At 41.7% G+C, this 24,003-nt stretch overlaps 1 protein-coding gene across 2 annotated transcripts in view; it reads right to left on the bottom strand.

Annotated features, from left to right (window-relative positions):
• st6gal2a (ST6 beta-galactosamide alpha-2,6-sialyltranferase 2a) overlaps window positions 1-22,626 on the bottom strand; it is a 51,789-nt gene extending 29,163 nt beyond the window's left edge. For both annotated transcript variants that reach the window (XM_086051353.1, XM_086051352.1), the window contains exon 1: window positions 22,462-22,626. The gene's annotated coding sequence lies outside the window, so the exon portion shown is untranslated. The remainder of the gene's footprint in view (window positions 1-22,461) is intronic.
• Between the last annotated feature and the right edge of the window lie 1,377 nt (window positions 22,627-24,003).

Consider the following 24,003-nt stretch of genomic DNA (forward strand, 5'->3'; position numbering starts at 1 on the left):
CACCGCTGACATAAAGCAACCCCCTCTAACCCGCCACATCCGCGCACACACACCTCCTGCCCTCGGCCACACAGGAGGCCAAAGCTCAAGCGCTGACCTCGGTCAAGCTCCAGAAAAACAGCAAGGAGCAACTGGGCCAAAGAGTAGCGATTGCATAGAGACTCAAGACACACATATCTAAAGTGACATGCTTTGTAAAAGCCTCGGGGCCACATCAGGTGGGAGCCGTGATTCATATGCTGCGAGTGTAGCAGTTCCGACATGTCTAAGGGAGGTCAAACGTTTCCCAGTGGAAAAATATGACTTTCCAACACCCTGAAAGTCTGACACAAACTCACGATTACAAACACAACAAGCGCAAAGCCGGCCAAATGCCTTCAACAAATCAAATGACATCTCGAATGTGTGTGGAGTTCCCCTCACCTGGCAGCATTCGGGTTGCATCGGCGAGCGCGAAACAACACAAGCGTACAGATGGAGAGGCAGGAGCGGAGGACGGCGTTTTGTGAGCCTCTCCCCAGAGCAGCAGCACACGGCAACAAGATGCAAAAAAAAAAAAAAAAGGACGCCCAAAAGCCCCAAAATGATGGGTTAGCCTCCTTGAGAGCAAGATGAACCTATTTATGGCATTTGGCTTTTAATTCATGTAAGTCAGACTCATGCTCACTGAGCTGCGCTTTCCGTTTTTCTCTTGAGATGCATTTTGGCTTCTAATTTTGTCGAGGGTTACATTTTCTCGTAGGACAAAATGTTCTATTATTAAAGCTTACGACGAAGCTATTGGATGTCTTAGTGGAATTTGGTGTCCAAAAAAGATGTTTAGTGAATTTATAAATCTCAAAGTGAGTGCTCAATGAGCCTGTACTTATGAGAATTTAGTAGGAATTTGTTTTATAATCACCGCTTTGTTATTAGCTAACATAATTCGGGGGCTTTTTCAGATTACTTCTATGCATCCATTTTCAATAGGGCTTGTCCTCATTGGAATCATGTGTGAGCTGAGGTTAAGGTTAGGGTTAAGGATGGATGGATAGATGGATAGCATTTAACCCCCCCCCCCTCAAAAAATCTGGGAAACTGCAATGTTGAAAAACAGTTCAATCTCCACAACTGTGCACAACATACCGTAGTTCTCAGTTTTTACACATATTTAGCAATCATCTTCAAACATGTATATTATGTTCGGAAACAAATCTCAGAATTCTCTTTACAAGGTCTGTATGGAGTACGTCAGGATGTGTCATCATGATTCTGGGAACATAGCATCACAATGAGCAACAAAGCGTCACATCAGCATTTTCTCACACTTTCCATCTAAAGGTTCTGTGAGAGCACTTTGGTTCAATAGTGGTGGAAAGGGAAAATGTGTCATTAAAATCAAAAAAAAAAGATGAGATGAGATGAGATAAACGTTCGCAGGCCACATAGGGATAATTGCTTGACATACGACCTTCATGACAGACTAAGTAGAGGAACATGTTGAGCGTAAGGGATGAGGTGGCAGACCAACTCACTCTTGACAGCGGTAACCCTTGGGAAAATATTTTGATAAACATTCTGAACTCCTATTTCCATGCCGGCGTTGGGCAGAATGACGCTGCCCGGAAGAGTTGTGCCATAGCGTGGATGTTGCCCACCTTCCTCTTTGCTGACTATTTCTTATTTGATGCCATACCATGTGGAAATGTGTGTTGGTATGACAATTAAATTTCCTTCAATCCTTGAAAAGTCAACTTTCAATAGCACTTGAAAGAATATTTGGTTCAAAGAACAAAATCTTATGCTTCCTTTTTAAAATCATTTCTTTTCATAACCTATCTCGTCTTTATTTGTTTGTATATGTTCAAGACATAAAGACATAAGATCAAGCATAAATGCCCCTTCTGGTTTGTTTCTCTCCCCTTTTCTGGGCCTTCCAGATAGAATATGCCGTTGCTACTTCAAGCATACAGATTGCAAAATCGCTTTCAACTCAAAGCGAAGCGAGAAGTCAGTCTTGCCTCCGATGAGGCAAATAAACTGATACTTCTTCTGTATATAATGCAGTCAATTCAAGTAGTCCCAAAGAATGTTTTAGTTGTGTTACATACTCAGCTAAACTGTGCTACGAGTGAGACTATTGATCAGTTCACCATCTGTTTGCGGTTCTACATTCAAGGGAGCCATTCCATCCATCCATCCATCCATCCATCCATCCATGCATCCATTTTCTATACCACTTATCCTATGCTGAGTGGGGTACACCCTGGACAGACCATCAGTCAATCACAGGGGCAAGTCTGCAGCCTAACATGCATGTTGGGAGGATGTCGGACTTCCCAGAGGGAAATCCAGGGTCCAAATGGGGAAAGAAGTCATTCCATAATAGTTCTCAATGTCTCAAAGCAAGGCATGATCCCTCTGGGGGTGGTCTTTGCTGATGGACTTTCCATGCGTGCTCATGAATGGACAGGCAGCTCTCAGAGCAGAGACAAACCACAAACGAAAAACGTCTTCTTAAGAAACTTTTCCATTACTTGTTCCAGCTATGTTCTAAGTAATCATCCTCCTCAATACACAGATGACATCAGCGACATCAGAACTACCACCACATGATTGCAGGCTTGCGCAATCATCAAAAAGACAGCACTTACACCTGTAGCGTGGACTGTAAAAATGTTACAGCTGTATTTTTGTTGGTGGCTTAAGGCACAGGGCACCTGTGTTTAAGATGTACCTTTTCTTTGAGTCTGTCTAACCACACGAGTAAGTGCACACACATTGTGTGACTAAAGCACTGACCGATGATGGCCTTGTTCTTCATTAAGTATTGAAGACTCAAAGTGGCTCCTCCGAAAATAAAGCCGTAATATTCGTCTCTGAGCAGCTGAAGCGGCCGACAAACAAGCAGGTACATCGCTGCGAGGCAACAATAACATTTTACACACAAACAAAAGCAAAGCACACATGAATGAATGAATGGGGGCTGTGGGGCGTTTTCCCGGAGACTTTGAACACAACACTGAATTTGTAACAATACACTGTATGTGTTCCGGGTGCGCCTACACCCTGAGCATTATTAATAAAATCTTGAAGATACTCCATGACCTTGACAAGGATAATTTACTTTAACAATAATATCAAGATAAATTGTATAGCCTTTGGCCAAGCATATGTACAGTGTTGTATATATGCATGCATGGAGAAGAGCAGACTTTCACACTGAACTAACTGCGTTTGAAACGGTCAACCCGACTGACTCACTAAGCACTCACTAGGCCATGCCCCTTAAAGTCACACACCAACACAGAAATAGTACAATGTGAGTATGCGGCTTTCGGCTTAATTACACCAGTTTATTTCGCTACATTCTCCCATTATCTTTTTTAAATTTGCATTTCACAATATCATGCTATTTTTCTTGATTACAAACATGCAGCAACCTTGTATTAAAAAAAAGACATTCAGATACTTATACAGAGCAGGAGACGACAGAAAGGAAAGATTGAAGCCGTTGAGTGAACTCATTCCCAGCAAGTACAGGCCTGTTTGTCTTCTGGCACCAATTGCGACAATCTGCTTTGTGTAACGCGTTCCATGTTTGCCTTCAAGCAAAGTATGGCGCACTGACAACTGTATGTTCAGGATGATGATCACATGTTGGTTCAATTAATAAATTAAGAGCATGTGACTGCTGTTGCCAGGCTGAAATGCAAAGAAAGGATGGAATTGAGGAGTGGGGATGGGCATAATAGTCTTCTTTTTTTTTTTTACAAATTGATTTATTAAGAATACGGTCGATTGCGTGAAATGTATTGGGATTAGTGATTGAGGCTTGAACTTCCACTATAGCTACAGATCCCATTTTTGGACCTTGATGAGATCTCAAGTACAATTACAAACACTACATTTGAACATGGCCCAAATAAAACAGTGACATGTGTCCATTGCACAGAAAAACTTGAATGGATGACTCCAAAGTGGAATACAATAAATGAAATGAGGAATGAGCACTCACAGAAGGACCCATAAAGGAATAAGACAACCTAACAAAGCCTAGTCTAGCTAAACCGTGTGACGGCAAACACCATCGCATACCTTTGTCCAAAATGCATTCTGTCCGGAAGATTAATTAGCATTTTACTCACATTTCCATTAAACATGAAAGAGAAATAAACCATGACCATTTTCTATTTGCTTTTCCTTTTCAGGGTCACAGCTGGCTTGGGAAGCAAAGCGAACTGTATCCTGGACTGGTGGCCAGTCAATCACAGGGCACATATATGGCAAGCAACCGCTCTCAGTGTGAACTTAACACAAGGTTACCGCACTTAAGTCAGGTGAGTGCACCACTAACTGCACGATTTCAAAATGATCACGATAACGCACACCTTAAAGGGACGGTGGGGCCGGGATGGCCATGTTTTCACTAACAAGTTCATTTTATATATTTTTTGATCAGGAAAATGAAAAGAGTTGCCATTTTCTATTTTATCCATTCATTTTGGAGAAATTCGGAAATAACTGACTCCATGAATAACGCCCCTTGATCATGAGCACAATGGCAGCGCCCCCTACCGTTCTATCCTTGTTCGGCCGGAGTCACGTGAGGAACCGATTCCAAACTCTCCATTGGAAATCATTGTACTTTTATTGCTTATAACGTCCAAAAACGGCGATCAATTGGCACCAAAATTTAAGTGGACATCTCTACTAATGCCCACTTCAACATATCAAAAGGATTAACCTCTCCGTGGCTGATTTATATGAGAATGAGGAAATGTGGAAGTCAGCAGAGCTACGTAGATTTAGGCTGGGACGAGCGCACACTGCTTCCATCCATCCATCCATCATCTATACCGCTTCTCCTCACAAGGGTCGCGGGGAGAGCTGGAGCCTATCCCAGCTGTCTTTGGGCAGTGGGCGGTGGACACCCTGAATCGGTTGCCAGCCAATCGCAGGGGACACAGAGACAAACAAACATTCGTACTCACAATCACACCTAGGGGCAATTTAGAGTGTTCAATTAACCTGCCATGCATGTTCTTGGAATGTGGGAGGAAACCGGAGTACCTGGAGAAAACCCACGCAGGCACGGGGAGAACATGCAAACTCCACACAGGGAGGCCGGACCCGGGATCGAACCCACGACCTCTGAACTGTGAGGTGGACGTGCTAACCAATCGACCACCGTGCCGCCGCACACTGCTTCTTTGCTTTAAAAAAATTAATAAGTGAACTGCCTCTTTTGCTGATCACGGTTAGGACGGGCGAGGCATTGAACACGCCTTTTGTTTTAAAGACCTGAAGCTAGTTGTTGCTATTAGCCGTCCCATTATCCTACCTTTAGCCGGGGAGGGAAGAAGGGGAAGTAAAGCTCCAATCTGCCTGCTGCTGCTGCAAGCCGCCGTCTCTCTCCCTCCTGAGACACGAGTTTAGAGTCGCTAAGTGTCCGAAATATAACCAGTCGGGGTTCGTGTGTGCACACACATTGTGTGTCGAAAGTGGAGGAGCAATCGCCACGGTAGTTTTGATTTTGTGGAGGTGATCATGATGAGATCACGTTTTATGTCAATAAATCCAAACTATTGTGCAGAACAATTTTATACTTTCACAGGTTGAAGTGGACAGGAGTAGTAATGTGCATCTACATTTTGGTGGCGATCGGTCACCATTTTAGACAACAGAACTGACAAAGCGAGCAATATTACCACGCATTCCTTCCCCGTGTGACGTAGACCACTGAGACCGAAAACATAACATACGCCACGCCGCTATTTTACATGCAAACCTATTATATAAGTGCCAATGTTAAGCTCACCCAAGTGTCCCGTTAATAAAAATGATTTACCATGTAGCGTGCTCAACAGCTGCCTTCTCTTCCCATCCACTGCCGAATATCTGGATGAAATTTTAATCAGCGCAGGGATGCTGAAACACGACGACCACCAACATCAAAGCTTACTTACTTTTCAAAGTTCAGGACTCACTGCGGCTGCACTGACCACAGCGCTCATCCCTTAATGAACCGCTAAAAGAAATTCTAGCCTCTGTTGGTTTGGGAAGGCATTGGGGGTTATTATAATTATTGTGTAGCACCAAAACAAAATTCAACACGCATCATTTATACCACCACTCTGAAAGGTTTGCTGGAGTTTATCGTAATGCAAAAGTGCAACTGGCCATTATGAGTCAATGTGCATCATATAAGATTTACTTAATAACTTGAGCTTTAATTTAGGAGAATATGATTAGATATGTGTGTCTCCTACCTTGGTTGAGCCAAGGAATCCATTTTATATACGAGCAAAAATCATCGTAAAACTGATCTAATTTCCCCCTCTTTTCCTCCAAAATATCCATCCATTATCGATACCGCTTCTCCTCACAAGGGTCGCGGGGCGTGCTGGAGCCTATCCCAGCTATCTTCGGGCAGTAGGCGGGGGACAACCTGAATTGGTTGCCAGCCAATCGCAGTCTTCCAAAATAATCAAATAATAATAATATGGCGTCACTGATAGTGTAGTGGTACACACGCTCGAGTTGTGTGCGAGCAGTGTGGGATCGATTCCCGCTCAGTGACGGTGTCTATCTGTGCCCTGCGACTGGCCGGCGACCAGTTCGGGGTGTAATCTGCCTTCGCCCGTTGACAGCTGGGATAGGCTCCAGCACCTACCCGCGACCCTGTATAGGATAAGCGGTTTGGAAGATGACATAATAATATGGCTATAGAGTCACTGTTTTAGAGTAATCTTCAGAGATGGGCATTTTACAAAAATTTCCCAGTCCGTTTATCGCCTTCCGCCTGCAGCCAGGGTACCCCTCCTCCGTCTTTCCGCCTTTATGTGCGGCCGAACCAAATAGTCATCGCCTACAGGCCGGTCCGCCTATCATTTTAAACCGTGAAATGTGTGAAAAAGAGTTCCAGAAGTTCATTGTGACATGGAAATGTGTTTTAACTTTGTTTTCTTGGCATTTTTTGAAAAAGGGAGCACAGCTCTGTAACAGTTGCCAGTTGCTGTGCAGTTCGATATTAAAAAAGCAAGCACGCTCTTTCTCCAATTGGCTGGTCCCCTCCCTGGCTGGCCCTGTCTTTGGTGCTGATCCTCACCAGCTTGGTTAGATCAGGGCACGCTAACTTTGAACACTTTTAATTGATTATGCGATGTCCGTAAAGCGTAATTGCCATATAGGTTTTTGGTTAACCTGTTGGCTAATATATAGCCATTCACATAGATTTAGATCCTTCAATAACCATTTCCCCGCCGTGGGCCACCAATCAGAGACAAGCACTGCAGGGCAGACCTCTATATAAGCAGCGTGTGTGACTGAAAGGCTAACAGTCACACAAGTGGCTCGAAGGCACAAAGAGTTACATTTCCAAAAGGCACGAAGAGTTACATTATTAGCAAATTCAGCTGAGCGCAGTCAAGTGGAGTGGTCATTGAAGACACACTACAAGGAACAAATAATTTTGTGGGTTTTAGTAGAGATGCATATGAAGTTTCATCCAGTTTGGACGTTGTCGAAGAACATACGTTGCCAAAATGTGTGTTGCCTAATAGTGCAGTCCTGCACCTGAGCTCATATCGTGCAATACCCAATATTCCCCACTACTGTAATACCGTGCAATACTCAACATTCCCCACGACTGTTAGTCTAGTTTTATTTTTATCCAATGCTGTTCCTTACATTTCACTACAGCACTGCAGCACTGTCACTTACTTAAGAGTATTTTCTCCTCTGTACTATGTACAGGCCGAAATGAGTGTTCCTCATATTTTTTATGTAGATGTAGGTTGGTGTGTATATACATGTGTATATACACATGTTACTGCGTATATTTACATAGGTTTGCTCCTAAATGTTTGCCGTCAATGTTATACATTAATGGCCACATTATGCCGCCGCCCCTGTGTGACCTATATCTTTGCTGCTGTAACAATGAAAATTTCCCCACTGTGGGATCAATAAAGGCATTCTTATCTTATCTTATCACATTAGAATGATCATGCAGCATAGCCTGAGACAAACCATGCAAGATACATCATACTTGAACCCTTCAAACCTTTATTATGGAATTACCCCTTGAGATTAGTCATCTTATTTTAGAAGGCTTATATACGATGTACACTAGGCCTGCACGACGTGTCTTTTGAACATCGCGATTGCGATAGTCATATCGTAGGATGTGCGATGTTTTAACTTTTTTTTTTCTTCGAACACGCAAACTTTTGTTTTGCTTCTAAAAGCAGCAAGCTACTCCGTGCTCTTACACAGCCTGTCTCGCTCACCCCCTCCTTCCTGCCAATCAGTCACCGGCCCCTCCCCCTCCACTCTGCTGTCTGCTCTGAAAACAGCGGCAGAAGCGGCAATGGATTTAGTCCCCAAAAGAAAGTAAACATCCAAAATATGAAAGTATTTCGGCTATAAAAAGGACGATTGAGAACAACAAAACATCCTTTGCCAACAGTGCCTCACCGTTGTTGCTGCAATCGCCGTCACAAGCCCCTGTATGAGCAGTTCAAACTAAGAAGTGGGACCCAAGGGGAAACTTCATCTACTCGAAAAACAATTACAGACGCCTTCGCCAGCATAACTCCTTATGATAAGAAGTCCAAACAGCACCGACAAATCACGGATGCAATATGTTTTACAGACCGTTTTAGTTTTTGTGAACTAATGCACCTGCTCTTTTTTAAGTTTTAATATTTTGGTTCTAATTTGTTTACAACTTTGCTGCAGTTTCACAAAGTTTTTTTTATCTTAATGTTATAGTTTTATAAACAACTCAGGCACTAGTACACTTGCTTTTTAATTTTTTAATATTTTATAGTTTAGTTTAAAGGTGTTTATAACTGCCGCTGCTTTAAACGTTTTTCTATTTTCTTCTATTTTTTTAAATGACTCAAGGGTCTAGTGTTTCGAATATGTTTTATATTTTGCTGCTGTTTACATTGAAGTGTGAAATACACTGTAAAATAATCTATTATGTTACAGAGACATGTCCTCTGTGATCCCTTTTATGTACAGCAATCATCAATCACAGATGAACCCCCTTAATCTGGATGAAACGATATAATATGAATACAATGATGTCATGGTCAGTTAACCAAATTATTCCCAAACAAATCTATTCAAGTCATCTGTTGAAAAATCAATTTTAACATCGCATAACATCGCAAACCCCCCCAAAAATCGTAATGTCATTTTTTTCCAACATCATGCAGCCCTAATATACACTACGGATGGCTATACACCACTACAACAGGGTACACGTTTGCTTGGTCGCCAGTCAATCCCAACGCATAATATTTCGATATCCATATGGTTAAAAAAAAAAAAAAAAATTCTTTAACTGTAAATTTAACATAACATAACACAAAGATACTTAAAATGCACCATAAATAGTTTTTATCAACACCTACAATTGTGTTGAACACTCTGGCTGTTGTATTTGGGGGGAAAACTGCTGAGACAACAAGCCCGCTAAAAAATGCAAAGCTCTGCATCCATTTTCAGACATCTTAACCCCTATAATCTACGTGAACTCCTGACGCCAAACATGGACTCAGATTAGCAGCCTATTAGGGATTTACTGCACTACTACGATAGACAATAAGCTGCTTGCATATGCCCTGTTTAAGAAGATCAAATGACAGTAGCAGACACATAAACACTCACTGGCCACAACATTGTGTATACAGTTTAATGAAATCGAATACAAGAAATGAACTTTAAATCATTCTGCCTTTAATAATTCTTATTTTTGGCATATTTCAATATATACAGTACTGTAGGCCTACACTATATTTTTACAAATATCGGTAAGTATTTACTCATATTTAAAGTTTACATGTAGTGAAGCTCCACACTTAAATTATTTTTTTTTTTTTTGTAGTTGCTGCTGTTTTGGTTAGCAACTGATTCCTGCAGTGAAACTCATCAACATCTGTTAGTGAACTGATATGATGAAGGGGGAGAGGCGTGGCCGACGTAACTTGAGATGTGGCTTCTTTCTGAGTGGGGCTGCTTAGACTAAATATAAATAACAATTGTTCTCATTTATTTCACTGCACACTGGCCTTCAGGAGAGGAGCTACATTGCAGCCACACTCTAGCCACCCCCTTGGACACGCCCACACCTAGGGGAGAATTCGATATGATTTTTCTGCCATTTTGGATGCAGTATTCTAATTAAACCCCCTGATACTCTGCCAAAAGTTATTTATATTAACTACATATTTAAATAATAAATATACAATTGATCTGAAATCACATGAAAAAAAGAATCTAACTTGTAAGTAAAGAACATTCAATTCTTACAGTCAGCGTCAATCAAAATAACTAATTTCACACCATTACAAGCAAATAACAATAATAATAAGTCATGATTTCATGAAATAAAATGCACACATGCACCTAATCTTGCACACACACTCGTAACACAAGCACGAACCAACCTAAGAAAAAAAGAAACATTTCAAATTGTGAAGAATTTTGAATTTTTGAAGAATTTTTGTGTCATTGTGCTTTTTAGATATGATCTGAATCAATGAGCCATAGATCGCACTATGCAAAATGGCGTCGGTGACAATCGATCACTCCGACTGGCTTTTAGCTAGCGAATGAGTGCATGAGACTGACGTAGAACATGAGATACAAAAAGCAAAGCCAAGGCAAAGAAAATGGAATTATCTAGTAAATAAATGTTGTCGCTGTCGCTTACGTTGCTTGGCAATAAAAACACTGAATGGAATTGGCCATAAAAGGCAGAGGAAATTCCACCCTGTGGTGTCCCAGCCAATATCATCCATTGCCACACCCTCCAACTTGGAGTGAAATGTTAACCCATTTTCAAAACAACGCGTGTGGGTTGCGCGTGAGTCTAAAGGCAAATTGTGCGCGGCATTGCCGCAGTGATGTGCGCGTGGACATCGCCCGCGAGAATATCAAGAAGCCTTTAGACTCATCCCTGCTTGGTTATGATTGTGACTGCTATTGCTCTGAATATGTGTGAATTTTATTTCATGAGATCCTGACTGTGGATGGTATGATAAAGAATAACGCATGCATTCATAGCCACCCCCGGCCTCTCCCTCTGAAAAATTACTGCCTACACCTCTGTTGCCCTTAGGGTGAATTGTACACTCCAAGGTTACTGTGTGTACCTTTTCCTGGGCCAAAAGAATTGCCAAACTGTGAATACGCGGGCGCTCACTGTATTTGAAGAAATACGGAATGAATTACAGTTTATCGTGATAGGTGATAGGCGAGCCCATATAAAAAAAGTAATAATAATGATGATTTTTTTTTTAACGCATTATAAATGCATTTTTTTTAGGAGTAGGAACCACAGTAAAAAGTGAATACTATCCCTCTTGTACTGTATCTCTTCAAATGTGCAGGTGTGTATGTTTCAGCCATTGAGTGTACAAATATAAATAAATATACAGACTGCATTCTGACAGTTTCAGGCCCTCGTAAAAGGAGGCTAATTGGCCTGCCTGCAAGTGGGCGCCTTTCACATGGCGAACTCAGATCCCACGCCCGTTCGGGAGTGAGGGGCACAGCTGGCTCTGATGATTGCGGCGCTGCTGCGGCGGCCGCCGAAGCTGCTTTTGAAGCTCACATAACTGCTGCTCTGGCCAGTTAGCGAGCATCTGAAATTACACCTCCACCTTCCCACAGTGCCCTGCCCACTCGTCTCTGATGCTTCCGCACAGATGAGGCCTGGAAGTGATGAGAGAGGAAACTTCTCCTGCGGCTTCGACCAGCAGTCAAATTACATACCAGTGTTTGGAGGATCGGAACGCTTCGTGGCGCCTTTTCATGTTTTCATGCTACACCGCTCGCATACAGAATATTTGGTGGCGCCACTACAGAAAAGAAAAGCGTGACAATAACCATACACACTCATATACATTCGCGCCTAGGGGCAATTTCATGAACCTAGCATGTGTGTTTTTGGAATATGTGGGAGGAAGCCAGGGAAAGCCCACGCAAGCACAGGGAGAACATGCAAACAAAAAAAAAATGGTTAACTTGCCTAATGCTAACGTTCACACCAAACGCGAGTGAAGCGTTCCGAGTCGCTTGTTTCGCTCGCGTTTGACCGCGGGAAATTTGAAACCTGAAATGCTGCAGCCGCTCATTCGCTCACAGCGGAGAGGGGAGGGGCTTCGCTTGGCAGTAGACTACGACAGCATTTTTCAACATCACAATCAAATGGCCGACACACTATGCTAATGCTAACAACATTGCTGTCTTGGTAAAGTTCAAGAACTGTAAAAAAAAAAAAAAAAAGCCGCCGAGTGAACAGGACGCCATTTGGCTGTGTGTCACGCAGTATGCCCGATGCTGATTGGCTGTCGCAGTATCCCCGATGCTGATCGGCTGCCGCCAGGCGGAGTGGCAAAAGAAGTTGACTTGATTGATACGCGAATGGGACAAATGGACGGATTTTCGGTGCTTCGCTCCGCGTCACGTCCCACCGCTCCAAACGCATCATTCGCACCGCCCAGCGAGCAACCGCGCCCGCCCGCGCGAACTACATTGACTCCAATACAAACGCGGCGCCAGAAACGCATAATCCGCGTTTGGTGTGAACGTAGCATTAGTTTCTTACTTCTACTTAGTTTGATTCAAAAGAAGGTTAAAACGTTACGAAAGCATTGCATAGTAAGTAAAAGTTTTATGATGACAAAAGTCCATCTATGGAATAATTAATACAATAATCGATTCTAAATAGATTTGATAGTGACAGCTCTAAAATGAATACTTTCATGGAAGTGTATGGTTTTATCTGACTTTGAACAATCAGATGTAACCTTAAATGTGCATTGCCATCAATAGAGTAACACTGAATAACTTAAAAAAAAAGTAAGTTATTACAATTAATTAGATAAGAACTCCTTGAGCATGCTTATTTTGCCTCGTGAAAAAATAAAATATTTCTTTCATTAGATAAAAATGTCATTTCTTTAAGTACATTTTAAATTTTGCAATAGTATCAAAACTGCAATATTCAGCACATGTATGTTTTTGCAAGATCTTACGGCCCTGCTTTACGACAGATTTTTGGAACGTGTGTTACAGCAAGCCTTTCAATCTCAGGGAGTGTATCACTGAAAACATGCTAATAAATGTATGTAAAAGGAAAGTGGAGGAAAAAAACTGAAAATGTTTGGTAAAAATAGCAGCAGAATTCCTCCCATTTTTGTCCTGGGGTCAAATGTCCATCATGTATCACATCCTATTTTTCTTTCAAAAATAAATGAGGAATTAAGTCTTAGAATTTGACTCACGCAAGCAGAGGAAATGAAAGAATAAAACACGTTTGCGTGAATGATGGTCATCACTCATGGCACACATAAGTGGCCTTCTCCCCGGACTTCCTGTGCGGCGCCACTAATGAGGCCGCTCAATCTGTGACTAACTATGTTATCAGGTCATCACTGACTGCAATTATACATTTCATTAGTTACTACACTTATAGCAGCACGGCTTTGTGGCAGCCAGTCAGCCTTCAAAACGTCTTTTTCCTGCCACTGATTTACAGAATGATAGAAGTTTAGCAGCATTGGAGGTGTGAATGAATCATTGTGCTGTTTTCATCCACACCACTTACCATATTTATTAGCGACAGTGTTTAAACCCAGTCTGTATGGAGGAGAATGACCCAGTTTCAAATATGGGTGATAAATAATTCCACTCCACCTCTATAAGTGGCGGTTACATATTTTTTTTCAAACTGGTTCAAACTGCCAAACAAATGAAGTAGAAGAAATTCAAATTCTGCTTCAGAAAACTATTTATCCCTGTGTGTTAAATAAGCCACCATTGATTAAGCATCACAGTTAATCACACAAGGGAAGGGAACCCAACTTACCATTATAATAGATAACAAAAGTCATTCCAATTACCATCATTGATCATCATTTTTTACCATTTTGGTGAGAGACCCCACAGAGTGTGTGCTTACTGCTCTTGTACTTGAATGACCAGCACAACACACCATTCGCATTGACTATTGTCAATTGCGTGGTCTGTGGCTAAGCCGAACTTGGTGTTGACAATGCGAATAAGAATTTCCAATCAGAAAAACAGCTTAAAAGCAATTTACAATTCTTGGCCCCAATCATTCTTTACACACTCCACACAACAGGATATCGCTCAGGATAATCTTTTAGAAACATCCAATAATCGGGTCTTTGATAAATTTGATTGAAAGTGGGAGAACATTCTGCTGCATTATCGGGGTGTGCACCTGCTACTTAAGGAGGAAGTCGACCCAAAAATGTTCTTGACTAGAATATGTTCTTTGCAAGCCCGCTAGTCAAAACATGGCAGTCTGATTAATATTGCATTTGTGGAAGATGAGTTAAGCACCAAAACCACCCGTTTTCTGCCATTTTAGGGGACGGCCATTTTGTCACTTCTGTCGACTGAAAATGATATTACAGTTGCTCAGGGCTCAGGTAAGGACCAATCCCAACTCACTTGTTTTCTGAAGCTGAGCTGTGATTGGTCGTTACCTGAGCCATGATGACAACTGTGATGTCATTTTCAGTCGACAGAAGTGAAAAAAAGGCCTCCCCCATGGCTAAAACGGGTGCATTTTGCTGCTTAACTCATATTCCACAAACGCAATATTAATCAGAATGCCATGTTTGGACTAGCGAAGACACATAAAACATATTAATCGCAAAGATTTTGGGGGGGGTTGACTTCCACTTTAAGTTAATAGGCCTTGGCAATTTAAAAGAGATTAAAATCTTCAACAATAAACTACTGCACTTATGATGAAAGATATATGTATAGATTTGACAATTGTAGGATTACAGAAAACCACAAATAGCTTCGTGATAAATGAAAATATCATTCAAAAATAATAAATGAATGCAGCATTACTGTCCATGATGAGTGTGTTCAAACTTGTTTTCACAACTAGAGCTCAACTTCCTATAGCTGACATGATTCCTTAAGTGGGGCACACATACCTATCGGGTGCTCGACGGTCCCCCCTTTCCTTTTTTTCTCTCTCTAACTCCCCTCTGTCCCTCTACTTTGTCTCTCCATCTCAAACTAAGCCAGTGAGGTAGACAGTCACCTCACAGAACCTTCTTTTCTTCCACCGGGTGCATTTTCCTTGCCTCCGCCATCTGGTTCTTGCTCAGTTGGTTTTCATGTATGCATAGCTACATACTGCATTGAGGACTATGGTTCTTGAGCTGCTCAAAGTATTTAAGTTGCCTTGTTAACTTCCGTTGTGAAAATTCACTTGACTGAATTTGGTGTGGGATGTCTTATCTTTTTATTTATATTTCATATCATTATTTTATTTTTATTAAGTCAAGACCAAGTAAAAGTTAAAGTTGTTCAATAGTCATTCATACTTATGTGATCAACAGAGTTATACGTATTCGTTGGAACAATTCATTCTTAACGACTTTCATCGATGTCCATCGTTAGTTGTGGTTTTTTTGCAGCACCTTTATCACCTAGAATCATACGCTCCCTCCCGCTGATTATGTCTCAACTCGTTTTAAGTGCTCCCATCTGGATAAGATTCACTTGTCATCTTTGATTTAGCGCAGATGCTCAATGATGAACATTTTCAAAATATCTATTTTCGTGACATCGTTTGACTGACATGTTCAAGCCTGATACATTTCTTGGATTGAAAACAATTGCTTTCACTCAACATGACACAACACCACAAGTAGGCTCCGCTACAACCACGACGTCAACAAAAGTAATGCAACAATACAACCTTTACTAACAAATAGGCGGCAGTTACCAATATGGCATTTTTAACGATTTCATCATATTAGTACGACTTGCCTAAGCTGCGTGGGTGTGCACGCGCTCATGCCTGTGCAATCATTTCCAGGCTCACCTCTTCATCCGTGTTGGGAAGTGAACTAAACTGGGGTGCGGCATGGAGGGCTAGCACTAGCCAAACGAACAAGACTTGAGGTGTGTGCCCAACGACTACTAATGTGGTAGAGAATGGTTGCCAGGGGTTCTCAAACTTTTGTCCGTGCAGGAAAAAAAATATACAAATTCCAAGAACCCCCTCGTAATCATCAAAATCGGTCAATTAAACATAACTACCACGTGTAGCCCAAAAGGCCAGAGGAATAATTTTTTTTAAAGTTGTCTATAAAGTCTAAAAGTAGAAAGTCTTTAATTAATCAATCAGCGGTTTGTTCATCCAGAAATGTCTGAATCTTGGGTCATCATATTAGCGAGACATTTAGAGCAGTTTGTTACTGTATATGCACCCAACGTGCCTTTTTCTGCTCCCTAATGCCAAAAATGCCCATAAAAATTGTATTTGTATAAGTTTAGTGTGGACGAACTTTTCTTGGGGACGAACTATGACACAGATTTGGAGCCAAGTTCATAAATGGGCAAAAAGAGTCGCGCCCTGAAAGAGTCTTCCTAAATGCGTTGTCGTAGTTGTTGGCTTGCTGCAGCTATCCCGATACTTTTATCCAAAGTGTGTACAGTAGCTTTTTCACCTCTCGAGCGATTTGTGGTTTGTAACACATTTCGCACATCTGCCGCACTAACAAGGGCGTGTTGCCCTGTTCTCCTCGTGCCAACGGGCACATTTGTCCCACCACACCTTCCAGGGCGTGCCTTATTATTTTTTGTCTTTTTCTTTTATTCCCCTTGCTCCGATTGTGCAAGGACAAAGAGAAGATGAAATTACACTCGGGAATAATTCTCATTGTGTGTGGACACAAAGAAGAGGGGAAAAGTCACCAGTTTTGCAGGTCTTTCCCACACACCTGAAACCTCCAGGCATACCCAGTCCACTTCATGAGCTACGTTAGACATCCGGTGCCAATTAATATGCCGCAGCCAAGCCAGGAATTTCGCATATGTTGTGTATGCATCAAACCATTAGCATGTTCATTATGCATCATTTAGATTGGTGTCTATGATGATGATTATAACCGTTAGGCAATTTTAGAGTATCTGCATAACTGTGTTAATCAACTGTCAAGCTTAGTCCTTATTTGGTCATATTTGGATAGGGGCTTACTGTGACTAAACACCAAAACAAAAGGACATTATAGTGCTATTTGGTTGTGGGGAATGTATGTACACAGTGCTGAACAAATGTGAAGTCCACCACCCAATATGAGGTTTATGCCAGCTGCCCCTGATTAACAGCGTTAGTAATTAATCGTTGTGTTTCTGTAAAGTTTAAAGTGGGATTCTACCCAAACATTTTTTTTCTCAAGAATATGTTCTATGCAGGCCCAGTAGTTGAAACAGGACAGTCTGATTAATATTGCTTTTGGGGAATTTAGCAAAATCCACCTGTTTTTAGCCATTAAAGGGGGCGGACATTTTGTCACTTCTGTCGACTGAAAATGACATTGAAGTTGCTCAGGGTTCAGGTAACGACCAAACACAGCTCACCTGTTTTCTGAAGCTGAGCTATGATTGGTCGTTATCTGAGCCCTGAGCAACTGTGATGTCACTCTCAGTCGACAGAAGTGACAAAATGGCCGCCCCCTGAGATGGATAAAAACAGGTGGATTAACTCATATTCCACAAACGCAATACTCATCAGAATGCCTTGTTTCAACTAGTGAGCCTGCATAAAACATATTCTTGAAAAAAAATGTTTGGGTTGAATTCATCTTTGATACACCAGGACATAGAAAGTCTGACGGGCAGCTGGCTTGTCTGTTGCGTCACGTCCTCGCTTATGTATAAATCGACATAACAGAGAAACTTAAGGGAAAGTGAAGCATTTACTAATGGTACTAATGCATCATTTTTTTTTTTAACAAATCTTTGAAAAGTCATTTTTCAAGCTATTTTAGCTGGTCTTAAATGCATCAAATGTAATGCTGCATTCAAACCAAATGGATCGATACATTTCACGGTTCTCCCTGAAGTTTGGTCACGGGATACTAGAAACGTAGCTGCTTCATTCGCGCCATGTCACAATGGACCTGAGGAGGGGGCTTTCTCCTCTGACAGAAGAAAAAAATGTATGAACATCGCTAGTCAATCAGGTGGCCGGCAGTTGTGCTAAAATTTTGGTTGATGCTAAACACTATTACGATCCTGGTCTTGCAGTTCAAATTTACCAACTCGAGCGAATGGACAAAAAATAAATAAACAAAACAAAAAATCCTCTTTTCGTCCAACAATTTTGAATTTGACAAACAACTTCCAAAAACATGTTGTCGGCCTACCTCACAAGAGCTCAGTTCAGACCTGGAGAGCTTCAAACATTTGATTTGTCTTTGTTTTTGGTGTCATTCAACAACCCCAAAAGGGAGTGTTAAGAGAGGAAGAAAAACATACAGAAGTGATGTGAGGTGAGCGGGTGCACTTTCAAAGCAGTGAGCCACCATACAGGACATTGCTTTTTAGAATAATTAACTGTTTTGTTGTTGTGATACAGTCATTAGCTTCTTTTAACACATGCGAGACACTATTGACATTGTATTTACTTTCTTATATTGATGGTGGTTAAATTTCTACACTTGAATGACAGTTAAAAATGTTAAAAGACATTCTCAAAGCATTGCCTGTGCATTGAAATGTTTTATGATGGTGACAGTTTGACTCTGGCACTGATTATTTCTGTTTCCATAATTTCCAGATGCAACCATTTGCAGTTCTCTTCTTGGTCTCAAAACCTTTTTTTTTTTTTGCCTTCTAATCTTCACCTAGCTGTACATGCACCGCAATAAAGCAATAGCTGACTGCTCCATAACGAGACAATCCAATTGGATATGATTTCAGACTAATACGCACTTCAAAGTCTATAATTAGGTGGATGAACCCAAAAAGTCTTTTATGATCCACGGAAATCAGAGAGCAGTTCTCCACTTATTCCAATTAGTATTGCTGTTTGCCCTATTCTGAGAAGTCCCTGTTCAATGAAACATCTTAGAGTCCATGGGTGCCAAACACATTTTTGTAGCTGGTCATATTCTAGTTACAAGGGCTGTTATGACTGTGAAACAAAATATACACAACCATATATGTGTAATCGCTTCATCATATTACAAGTCAAGGAAATATGTTCAACTCATTGAAAAATAAAAAGAGGGTTTCAAATGGCTATTAAAAGTGAACACTGTGGAATTTTGGTACATGTTTTATCAAAACATATAAAGTAGATGCACATGATTTGCCATAGCAAGCCACATAAAATGATGTAGCTGTCCGGATCTGGACCCCAAGCCTTAAGTTTTTGACATCTGTCTTCATATTAGACAAAGAAAAAACAGCATCTTAAACCACTGACTTTCAACTAGGGCTGCCACAAACGATTTTTTGCTAGTCAACTAATCACTAACAGTAGTTGCGATAAGTCGAGTAATTGGATAATATATAAATTGCGGCAAATCGCAGCAGCAAGCTGCTGCTCTTATAATAAGCATAATTCGCTTACAGCTTAAATTCTCTATGTACAAACTAATCATGAAGACAAGACGTTAGTACATTTAAATTGTATTAAACTTTGACATAACTTGCTTCCATTTTTTTTAATGATTGGGCATCCCCATCGCGCTGCCATGAAAGGCAGATTTGCATTGTACTGAGTATATTTGGTGAATTGCGCCGTAACTTTCGGAATCCGTTGCCAACACGAATTAGCATTTACAGTGTAAGGCTTACACTACTTTACCCATAATGCTTCTATTTACATCACCCGGATTACCACCACTGCGCATGTGCGCTGCAGATAGGAAAACAGCCAGCGGGAGAAGCGCGAGACGTGACAGTCTCGAGAGAAAAATAATGTGCCAAATAAATAAATATATAAATAAACGCCGCGTCGATGATTAAAAGTAATTGTCGACGATTTTGATCGGCGACGTCGTCGTGATTAGTCGACTAATCATGGCAGCCCTACTTTTGACTAATGCAAGGTTACTGCGAAAATAAACTTTGCAACAAAGTAAGACTTCCTACAATGCATCCAGTGCATATTTCATTCCAGCGGAGCAGAAAGTGGAGTACACACAAGATGCAAGTGTGTGTATTTTTAATAGAATATCACATTCAGTACACGCCTCCTCGACAACGACACCGTTTGATCCCCAGATACGTCTTGACAGCGCAGAGTGATAAACCACCAGTTTCCTGTAGGTGACAGAGGCGCAGGCACTTCAAAGACAACACACACGTACACTAAAAAGCATGCTAATTACTGTTCACACTAGTGCGTTTAACACCCGCAATCACCACCCCCAACCTCCTCAAACCTTCCCTTGCATCAAGGAAACACAGGAAGCAAGCCCATGGTCAGAAAGCTACATTTGCTGTCAAGCTGAAAAAAAAACAGCTTAAAGGAATTGCTCTAATCGTTAGTGGCGCTTTTCCGCTGACAGAAGCAGGGACTAGTTGGTACTGGATAGAGTAGGTGTTAGCTACCTAGGGTTCCAAGCAGATGCCAAATGGTTGACATTTGAACATGCATGGTTAGAAGTCCCCTTAAAAGAGAATCACAAATGCTAGCCAGGCGCTAACGTTTTAACATTGACTACTTAGCAGCCCTCAGTCTCCTCTCAAATCAAATTATGTTGAGAAGTAAATGCAGGAGACCCTCGTTCTCTGTTGTTGCTGTTTTTAGAGGATGTGTATGTGCGTGTGTGTGTGGGTGTGTGTGGGCGGGGGTTATCCTGTAGTATGACTTTGAAATGTAAAACCCCAAATCAAGATAAGTAGAAAGGAATACTGTCGAGCAGTGGTCCCCAAATGACGGCCCGCAGGCCCACCTTCACCTTTGGCCCGGCCCCCTGAACAATATCAGAGACGCATTATGATTTTTATTTTTTTTTCTGTCTGTCGATTTGATTAAGACTAATACACGCATAGAACATGACATTCTATTCCATATTGAAGCTTGATAGCCGCAGTCGAGGCTGCCTCGGCGGTCACCTGGCCCATTGGTCGTGACTCCGCCTCGGGGGAAGCAGCTTCAGTCAGCCGCCGGAGCGCTTGGACGTCGGAGTGTAATGACGAACGAGCCGTGAATTTTCCTCTTTAGCCCATTTCAAGTCAGTTTCTAACAAAAGCAGCAGCACCAACCAAGCCCGTAAGCAATTTCAAATTAAATCATGCTGAGTCTTCTCACATTACTATTGTGAGGTGGTAAAACACGACACCCCTTTTCATGATCAATTTCCAAAATGTACCTTACATACCCGGAAATAATGTGCGTCATTTTATTTCTTTAGTGGTACGTGACTGTGACACTTGACTGGGCACATACGTACATGTATCCTTTTGGCCCTATAGAACAGGTACACACAACTACCATGAAGTCCAATAATTAGGCCCAATGGGTACATTAGTAAAGTGTGCAATTTTTCATTTTTCTTGAAAGCTGTGGTGAATAATACAATTTCATGATAGCAGAGAGAAAATACCCTATTTCCTCCAAGAGTTAGCCCCTACTCTAATTGAAGGCATGTGAACAAATAAACGCCTCTCACTAAACAGACGCCTTCATTACCTCAGCAACACACGGATGTTAAAAAATTGACTGCTGAGCCCATTTGAATTATGTTGCTAACTAAAACAGCAGCGGATTCCCAAGCACTTAACCAGCCTCTCAGATGAATTGAATGGATGGATGCATTAGTGAATCTTTAAAGAGAAATAAATTCAGTTCTATTGTAGCACTATTTATGAAAACTATGACAAATGACGGCAATTCGTATAGCAGTTTGTTGTCAAAGAAGTCTCCCCTAGTGAATTTGCGAACAGACACTTCCCTTATCTCCGTTCACATGAACATTGAAGTTGTCTGCTGATCCCAGTTGAACTCTGTTGCTAACCAAAACAGCAGCACATACTGGTGGAAGTAAACCTACCGAGTTAATTGAAGTGCAGAGTCTCACTGGCTTAATTTAAAAATAACTGTACATCAACAGTGAAGCATTCAATTTCATCCCCATGTGTGATATGGTATAATTAATTCAACTAACAAACCATTCAGTTAGTTATCTGTGTGATCTGATTTTATCGAATCATCAAGGACACCTTTCTTTACTGTACACATGGTTGTATATTGTGCCCAAGTTGTGTGCAGCATGGTGCACGGGGGAAAAAAAACACCCCCCACCTCCCAGAAGGAGGAATCCTTCCTTTCAAGGGTGGGGGGTCAGGTTTGCATATTGGCATATGATCTGATTTAATATGCTGGAATTGACCCGCCGTGCACGCTCGCGTGGTTACATGCACGCGCCCCTCGTGTGGGAATGCAGCTTCGTGCGCGTGTCCGGGACAAAGACCTCGTGCACAACGTGCAATTCATTGAAACGTTATTATTGTTTTTTGTGATTTATCTATTTCACTGTGTGTGTGAGTGCGTGTGTGCGCGTGCAGCCAGATGCTTTATTCACACGCGCGCAAATGCAGCCAGTTGAATGGGAAGAAGAGCCGGCGGATGTCTGAACAACAATGATTACAAAAAATGCTTACCTAAAAAGCGCTGCGTGGGGATGCTGCCACGGCCGTCCGGCGGAAGGTGGTGGTGGTGGTTACGTTGTGCCTCCGCGGATACCTGCGAACAGAGCCGAGGGTCCGCGTTGTTTGTCTGTCACATAGTTGCTGCTGGTAATGCTGGACCCCTTTCTTTTCTCTCTCTCTCTCTCTCTCTCTCTCTCTCTCTCTCTCTCTCTCTCTCTCTGTCTCTCTCTCTCTCTCTTTTTTTGTGTGTGTTGGGGGGGGGCATGCACATCTGAGTGAGTGGGGCGGAGCCGTCGAAGTCTGCACAAAGCTACACACGAGAGGGAGGCCGGGGGTGCTTAGTAACGGTGGGTGTAAAACAGTCAGTAGGAGAATATAGTAGAAAATTGACAGTAGAAAAATAATGCTTTTTTTCCCCCTGTGAGTGGTTTGAAGCAGAAATACAACAATGGCTGGAAAGAATATAATGTGCATGCTAGCCCATATATATATATATATATATATATATATATATATATATATATATATATATATATATATATACACCCATTATCCGATCCACCTATCCTCTCGAGGTTCACGGGCGTGCTGTAGCCTATCCCAGCTATCTTTGGGCAGCGGGCGGGGTACATTCCGAACTGGTTGCCAACCAATCGCAGGACACATAGACAAACAACCATTCACACTCACAACCATACCTGAGGACAGTTTAGAGTGTTCAATTAACCTACCGTGTATGTTTTTTGGAATGTGGGAGGAAATTGGAGTACCCGGAGAAAACCCACGCTGGCACGGGGAGAACATGCAAACTTGGAACTTTCCTCTCTTTATCGAGCGAGAGTAGCAGCATAGGCCCATTCCATCACAACCGACTGCCGTCACCCTTTGTCTGCTGAATGTAAACTGTTGCCATCAGAACGCAGATACCGTATGCCCAGGTGCAGGACAAACAGATGTAAGAACTCATTCCTACCAGTTTCCATTGCCCTTTTAAATAGTATGGTATAACACTTGTATACTTTGCATATTGTCACTGTCCTGTGAAAAACACTTATGTCTGTTTTTTTTTTCAATTTTCTTATTTTTACGTGCCTAGTGTTCCACAGTTAATGCGATCATTAATCTGAAAATTAAAAATGTTTCCATAATTGGACATACCGGTAAGTGTTTTTCACAGGACAGCAACGGTATTGTTTGTGTGTGATTGGATTATTGGTGTTTTTTTTTTTTTGGACTGCTGGCCTTAAAAGGAATTGCCCCTTGGGGATAATGAAGTTCACCTTGACCTTGACCCCCTCCTCCCTCGCACACACACACATACACCCACCCCCATCCGAACACACACACACACACACACACACACACACACATTGCCCCAACCCTACTACTGGACTCTTACTAAAACTACTTCATGAGATATTAATGAGCAAATTAAAAGGATGGACAAAGCAAGGTAGTGGGTTTTCGTCTGTCCTTGTAATCATCCAAAACTGGGTCGAGTACCGACTGACATGTTGTGTTGGGTTCTTTTAAAAAGACCACTGTTCTCTTCTG

Source organism: Filicampus tigris, chromosome 14 (genome assembly GCF_054856515.1).
Source record: "Filicampus tigris isolate MCC_2025a chromosome 14, RoL_Ftig_1.0, whole genome shotgun sequence".
NCBI classification, from domain to species: domain Eukaryota; kingdom Metazoa; phylum Chordata; class Actinopteri; order Syngnathiformes; family Syngnathidae; genus Filicampus; species Filicampus tigris.